The sequence below is a fragment of the Nicotiana attenuata genome, unplaced genomic scaffold (genome assembly GCF_001879085.1).
Source record: "Nicotiana attenuata strain UT unplaced genomic scaffold, NIATTr2, whole genome shotgun sequence".
NCBI lineage: Eukaryota > Viridiplantae > Streptophyta > Magnoliopsida > Solanales > Solanaceae > Nicotiana > Nicotiana attenuata.
The window spans coordinates 13,485-20,608 of NW_017677639.1; positions in this window are offsets into that span (position 1 = coordinate 13,485).

Sequence of the window (7,124 nt, forward strand, 5' to 3'; positions counted from 1 at the left end):
TATATATATATATATATATATATATATACGGAATGCAGTAATTTTTGTATGGAAAAATAAACCCTAAACAACAAGTAATTACAAAATAATTCAGTTACTATATATCTATAGATATATAAGGAATGCGGTAATTTTTGTATGGAAAATTGAATTTTCTATAAAAAGATCCGTAAAATAGAGGCATATGCATTTGGGAGTGCATAATTAGTTGTTATCCCGAAATACCTGGCATAAATAGCGTGGTCTCTTAAACAACACATCTCTCCAGAATTCAGATGCGAAAAAGATGAGAAAAAACGACCGGAAAAATAATCTTCACATTTAAATGTCTTCTCTTGATGGAGTAATTTCACATTTGAATGTCTCCTCTTCTCCATCTGTATCCAAATCCAAAAAATTTGCGGAAAAGATTATTCGGATTAGGTTTAAGCTTTTTTGAAATTCCAGGAAGCGAAGAAAATGGGATTCCCTAAAAATCTAGAACAGATTTTTCGGGTTAGGTTACCTGATTTTTTAGATTAAAGACCAGTAAAGAGACATCAGGTTTAACGATGAAGAGAAGAGAATGGGATATTGATCGTTTGTTACGGGTGTCGGCCCATTTTTTGTTATAAATGGGATTCCCCACTTAAATGGGATATACGAAGTTAATTTTTTTTATAATGAAATATTCTATATTATTATTAAATATAGAGATTACTTTAAATTGAGTCCAATTTTTCGGCCTAATTGCAATCCCAGATATATTGCATACCAGATTTTTCGATTGCATACCAGAAAATTGCATACCAAAAATTGGACTCGTAATTGCATACCCAAATATATTGCATCCCAAATATATTGCAATCCCAAATATATTGCATACCAAAAATTGCGATCCAAAGAGCCTATAGTTAAATATATTGCAATCCCAAATATATTGCATGCCAAAAATTGCAATCGAAAGAGCCTATAGTTAAATATTCATTAAATATTAAATATTCGGTTAGTAATAACTTGTAATTAATAACAGTCCAGATTTTTAGGCGTAATTGGAAGGTTTTGTCATACGTGTATTTTGACTCAATTATGCTAAAAATTATGCCGGAAAATGTGCTTTTAAATCTTGCATTTTAATAACTCGATTATGCTTAAAAATTTAAATTTTAATCTTGCATTTTAATAACAATAAGTAGTAATAAATTAAGTTGGCATGTGTCATTTTAATATATTGTGACGACCCAAAGGGTCATCACCTGTATTCCTACTCCCTCTGTACTTCTGAGGCCCTGGAAACCTCATTTGGGGTCGCCTCGAGTTGTGTGCGCAGTTCGGGCGCGTAGCCGGAAAGTTTAAATGTGGAATTGTGAGAAAAATAATAAATTTGATATTTAAATTGATTGAGTTTTACTTTGGTCAATGTTTTGGGTAAACGGACCCGGACTCGTGATTCGACAGTCCCGGAGGGGCCGTAGGAAATTTTGGGACTTGGGTGTTGCCCGGAATCAAATTCCGAGGTCCCAAGTCCGAGAAATGAATTTTTGTGTGAAATTGTTTTCTGAAAATAATTAAAGAATTCGAAAGTGTTACTTGTTTTGAAGACTGTGTTGTCGGGCTCGTATTTTGGTTCCGACGCCCGGCACAAGTCTTAAATATGATTTAAGCAATTGCTGTAAAGTTTGGTTAGATTTGGACGTCATTTGACGTGTTTTGGACTAAAACTCTAAACTTGATGTTTTATGAAAATTGGGAGGAAATCCTGGGTCTTGAGGCCTAATTTGATGATTATGATGTTGTTTGGGCGATTTGATCGCACGGATGAGTCCGTAGGATGTTTTTGAGCTTATATGTATGTTCGGTTTGGAGCCCGAGGGCTCGGGTGAGTTTTGAGTAGGTCCCCGGGGGGTCTTAGGCTAGAAAAAAGATAGCAGATGGTTGCAGGTTCAGGGGTTGCAGGCCCCCAGCGCGGCCGCGGTCGTTTCCGCGCGGTCCTCGCTCGAAGCCGCGCGGCCGCGGTGCATTTCTGCGCGGTCCGCGTGGCTAGGTTCAGAGGGCCAGTGCATTCTAGGTCAACCAGCACGGCCGCGCACCAAATCAGTGTGGCCCGCGCTGGGTAGGTTTAGAGAGTCATTTTCTTCCCTTCCTCGGCGCGGCCGCGGTGCATTTTTGTGCGGTCCGCGCCAGTCTTCAGCACAGTATATAAAGTCGGGATTTTCAGTCATTTTTCACTTTTTCAAAACCCAAAACATAAGAGGCGATTTTCCAAACGATTCCACTTCTTCAAAACGATTGGTAAGTGTTTTCTAACTGATTTTCTTTACTCCTTAACATCCTTAAACATAATTTCAACTTCAAAACAAAGATTTTAATGGGGAAATTGGAAATTTAGGGTAGAACCTAGGTTTTCTACAATTGGGGGTTTTGGACCTCAATTCGGGGTCCGATTCCAAAATAACTTACATATTTGAGTTCATGGGGGAATGGGTAAACGGGTTTTGGTTCAAACCTCGGGTTTTGACCATGTGTGCCCGGGGGCATTTTTGACCTTTTGGGATAAATTGATGAAAAAGCTATAATTAGTCATTGGGTTTGATTTGTCTAGCACATATTGATATCGTGAAGTCCTTATTGCATAGATTTGGTCGAGTTGGAGCCGAATTCGAGAGGGAAAGCGGTCGTGGAGGATTGTATTGGCCGTGGAAGTTGAGGTAAGTGTTTGGTTTAACCCTAGCTTGAGGGAATAGGAGTCGAGTCTTGTTTGCTAATTGCTAAATGATCGAGTACGATGTATAGGCATGGTGACGAGTTCCTATACATTGGGGTCTAGCATGTCCGTGAGTCCTTACATGTGAGTTGTTTGGATATTGTTATGCCTTCCATGTCATTGATGGCTTCTAAACGTGGTGAACACATTGTGGAAGATATTGTGATTGTAGAACTTTGTGGAGCATTGGCTCGGTCTGAAATACAAATGGTGAGAGCATGTGAAATGAGAAATGCCTTAGAGCTTGACACGAGTGCTAATGAGAGTTAGGATATAAGAATGAAAGAAAAAGAGAAATAACGATTTACTCTTGCGTGGTTGTTATTGGTTGTTTGTGTACCCTTGTTGGGATTTCTTTCCAAATACTTGTTTATTCCCTTGCCCTTTATCTGTGACTGTTACTTGGGCAAGGTTGAGAGGTACACATTACGGATCGGGTTGCGCGCCGCAACAATATTATATGTGGATCGGGTTGGATGCCGCAACAGTGGTAATTGTGGATCGGGTTGCACGCCGCAACAATGTTAATTGTGGATCGGGTTGCACGCCGCAACAATGTTAATTGTGGATCGGGTTGCACGCCTCAACAACGTTAATTGTGGATCGGGTTGCACACCGCAACAGTGACAATTGTGGATCGGGTTGCACGCTGCAACAGCTGTTGATGCAAATGTGTTTCGTGTTGGTATTAGTTTCTTGTTCGCTTTAAATTGTAAGTTGCACCTAGATTGATTACTTCGGATTTACTGTTACTATTGTTATCTCCCCACAGCATATTACCCCCTCCCATATTTCTAGTTGTTTGGTATTTTGTTTTCGATGTATATTTATAACTGCACAGGTTTATGTGGTGTCCAGTCTAGCCTCGTCACTACTTCACCGGGGTTAGGCTAGACACTTACCAGCACATGGGGTCGGTTGTGCTGATGCTACACTCTGTGCATTCTTGCACAGGTCCAGGTATTGAGCAGCAGCAGCAGCATTAGCTCGGGGGCGATCCTTCAGTCCAGAGAGACCCGAGGTAGCTTGCAGGCGTCCGCAGGCCCGGCGTCTCCCTTCTATCTTTACATTTTGGCTGTCATCTCATTGTGCCCGAGATAAACAGATTATGTTTCTTTCAGACTTTGTATGTAGTACTCCTTAGATGTTCGTGAGTATGTGACTCCAGTCCCGGGGTAGAGATATATGTGTTGGAACTTCTGTATTTTGATCATCTATCTACATTTAAGTTTTCCGCTTATGATTTTAATTCCGTCGCCTTTATTTAATGCCGTTAATTTTTAAAAAGGAACATGCGCTTAAGGAATTTGTTAATTAAGTTGGCTTGCCTGGCTCCGTTAGTAGGCGCCATCACGACTCCCGATGGTGGGGAATCCGGGTCGTGACATATATTGCCAATTGGCATTCTACTAATTTGGACACTTGGCTAAATTGGAATGCAAACTTCTTTGCTTTAATATATATATAGATATAGATTTTGGATGAAGAACAAAGAAATAGAAAAAGAAAAAATGAAGAGGGGAATTTATGGGCCAATGGATGAGTAGTCTCGCATGTAAATAGGGAGAAATTCAAAAATAGCCAGATTTACCACTGGTCGTTGAAAAATAGCCAAGTTTCAAAAGTCATCGAAATTTAGCCACTTTAAATCTGAGCAAAAACACTGTTCAAAATCCGGAAAAATACGCCCGCAAAGTTTACGGGAGTTCCAGCATAACCGTAAATTTTACGAGAGTTCCAGGATAACTATGCTGGAACTCCCGCAAATTTTACGGGAGTTCAAGCATAATTATGCTGGAACTCCCGCAAATTTTACGGGAGTTCCAGCAAGTATAATTGTCCAGTATAATATACTGGAGTTTGGAGCACTGGTGCTCCAGTCTCCCGCAAATTTTACAGGAGTTAGCAAAGTATACCGGTCCAGCATAATATGCTGGAGTTCGTACACAAATGCACCAGAACTCCCGTATATTATACTGGACCGGTCCCTGTTGCAGCAAAATAGTGGCTATTTTTCATTGACTTGGTAAACGCTGACTATTTTTCATTGATCAGTGTAAAAACTGGCTATACCATGATATTTTAACATGTAAATATGCCAAGCCATCATGTGACTTTTTTCACCTAGTGGCTCCTGGTCCAACTTCAAGAAGTGGGATTTGTCAGTACCAAAAAGAAAACTAAAAGAGGGAACATTAAAAGACATTTTTTATTTAAAAAAGAGACTAATCGGCAATTATTTTAAGTAAATTTATAATTTGTGATGTGATGACAGTATCTAACATGTAATCCAGACAAAGAGTTCTTTAATCCTAAGGATTGTTGGGTTTACAGTATACAGAGAATATGTATGATTTATAATACATGAATTATTTATGTTTGTGTATAACAATATAATTGTTATCCGATAAATTATAGGCATAATTATTATAGGGAAAAGGTCCAAATATAACCCTTCTACTTTGGTACATTGTTCACATGTACCATCCGTTATACTATAGGGCTATATCTACCTTCACCGTTACCCAACTTTGTAAAAATACCCCTCATTAAACAAAAAGCCATCAGATATTAGAGATGATCCGTTTTTAAAATGAAAAAATTTCCACCTTTCCAGTCATTCTCGATACAATTTTTAAATATTGGATTTTCCGTTATTTAAATCGTCTGTCTCCGTCACTTGTAGTTATTTATCATTCAATGAATGACTGATAAAGGAGCCATTGATATTAAAACCATAATCCGTTTAACCAAATAAACCCATCATATAAATAAAGGAGACCCATATAATTTTATACGGGAAACACTCAAAATACACCTTTTTCATCTGAGGAAAATCGAGAAGTACCATGTCTGGTTTTGCGACCAAAATTTCTCTGCAAAGATGTAATTTTTCTTCCCTAATTTTGTTGAGTGTGCTTATTTAATTTGGTGTTTTCTAAAATTGCATTCTATTTGAGTTAACTGGTTTAGAGTTTTTTTGAGTTATGTTTTTATTTTTTTGTTTCGGGTTTATGCTAATCGCACTCAAATTAGGAAGCAAACCAGAGAGAAGATAAGAGGGAAAGGAAATTTATTGAGCTATCAATTGATTTTGAGGAACCCACTTGATGAGCTAGGAATTTTTCCTTCTCTGGTAGAGCACACATGGAGCAGATCTAAGAATTGCAGGAAATACAAGGATTCCATGAGTTTATTTGGTTAAACGAATTATGGGTCGATGGGTCGATACTTTTTTATTTTATAAACAGGTCATCCCTAATATCTGATTGCTTTCCGTTTAATGAGGGGTATTTTTATAAAGTTGGGTAATGGTGAGGGTGGATGTGGTCCTATAGTATAACAGAGGGTACATGTGAACAATATACCAAAATAGAAGGGTATGTTTGAACCTTTCCCTATTATTATCTGATGAATAATGATACAGTAATTGCTTTGTATAGTCTACTTACAAAATAATTTGTCATTAGATACCCTCTTATTTATATACTTTTAGGGTTTGTTTGGTAGATGAGATAGGGATAATAATCTCAAGATAAAATTTAAAATTGTATTTTTCTCATGTTTGACCATATGTATTAACTAATCCCTGGTTAAATTTTTACACTAAAACAGTGGAATTAATCTCATAGGATATTCCACCACTATATCAAACGACCCTTATTTTACATTATATCTTCATATACAGTCAGACTTCTCTATAACATCATCCCTATATAACAGTCATTCATAATAAAAGTCAAATTTTTTTCGGAATTGATTTATATGTTATGTTATAATATATGTTCTCAATAATAACACTTCACTATAACAGCCAAAAAATATCGGAATAAACGAGACTGTTACAGAGAGGTTTGATCGTAAAATAACTCTTTTAACGTTTGCTAAATTATTCCACTACTAATAATATGTGCGGTTTTTCATGCAGAGTTTAATACTGAAACTAAAAGCTATATTAGCTATTATATTAATAATGTAAAGTTTTACAGAACTTTAATATAGAAAATTAAATATTACTATATTCAAGATTAAACATTCTTAGCCTCAAACCGAATAAGTCCAATTGTACACTCTAACGGCTCTTTCTGAGCTTGCTTCTTACTGAGGTTCACTGAAACAGCCTGTGTCACGACCCAATTTCCATACCCGGTCGTCATGGCGCCTCTCGTGAAGACAAGGCCAGCCAACTAACCCAATCCGTTTCTTTAATAATTATTAAACATAAATGTATAGATAAATATAGCTTAACGACAATAATAACCAGTATGTACAACCCAACACAACCCGACCGGGGTGTCACAAGTCACGAGCATCTAAAGAAACCTGAACACAACTACAGGGCCAATATTATACAAAAATAAATTCTGGAATGCTAAAGACA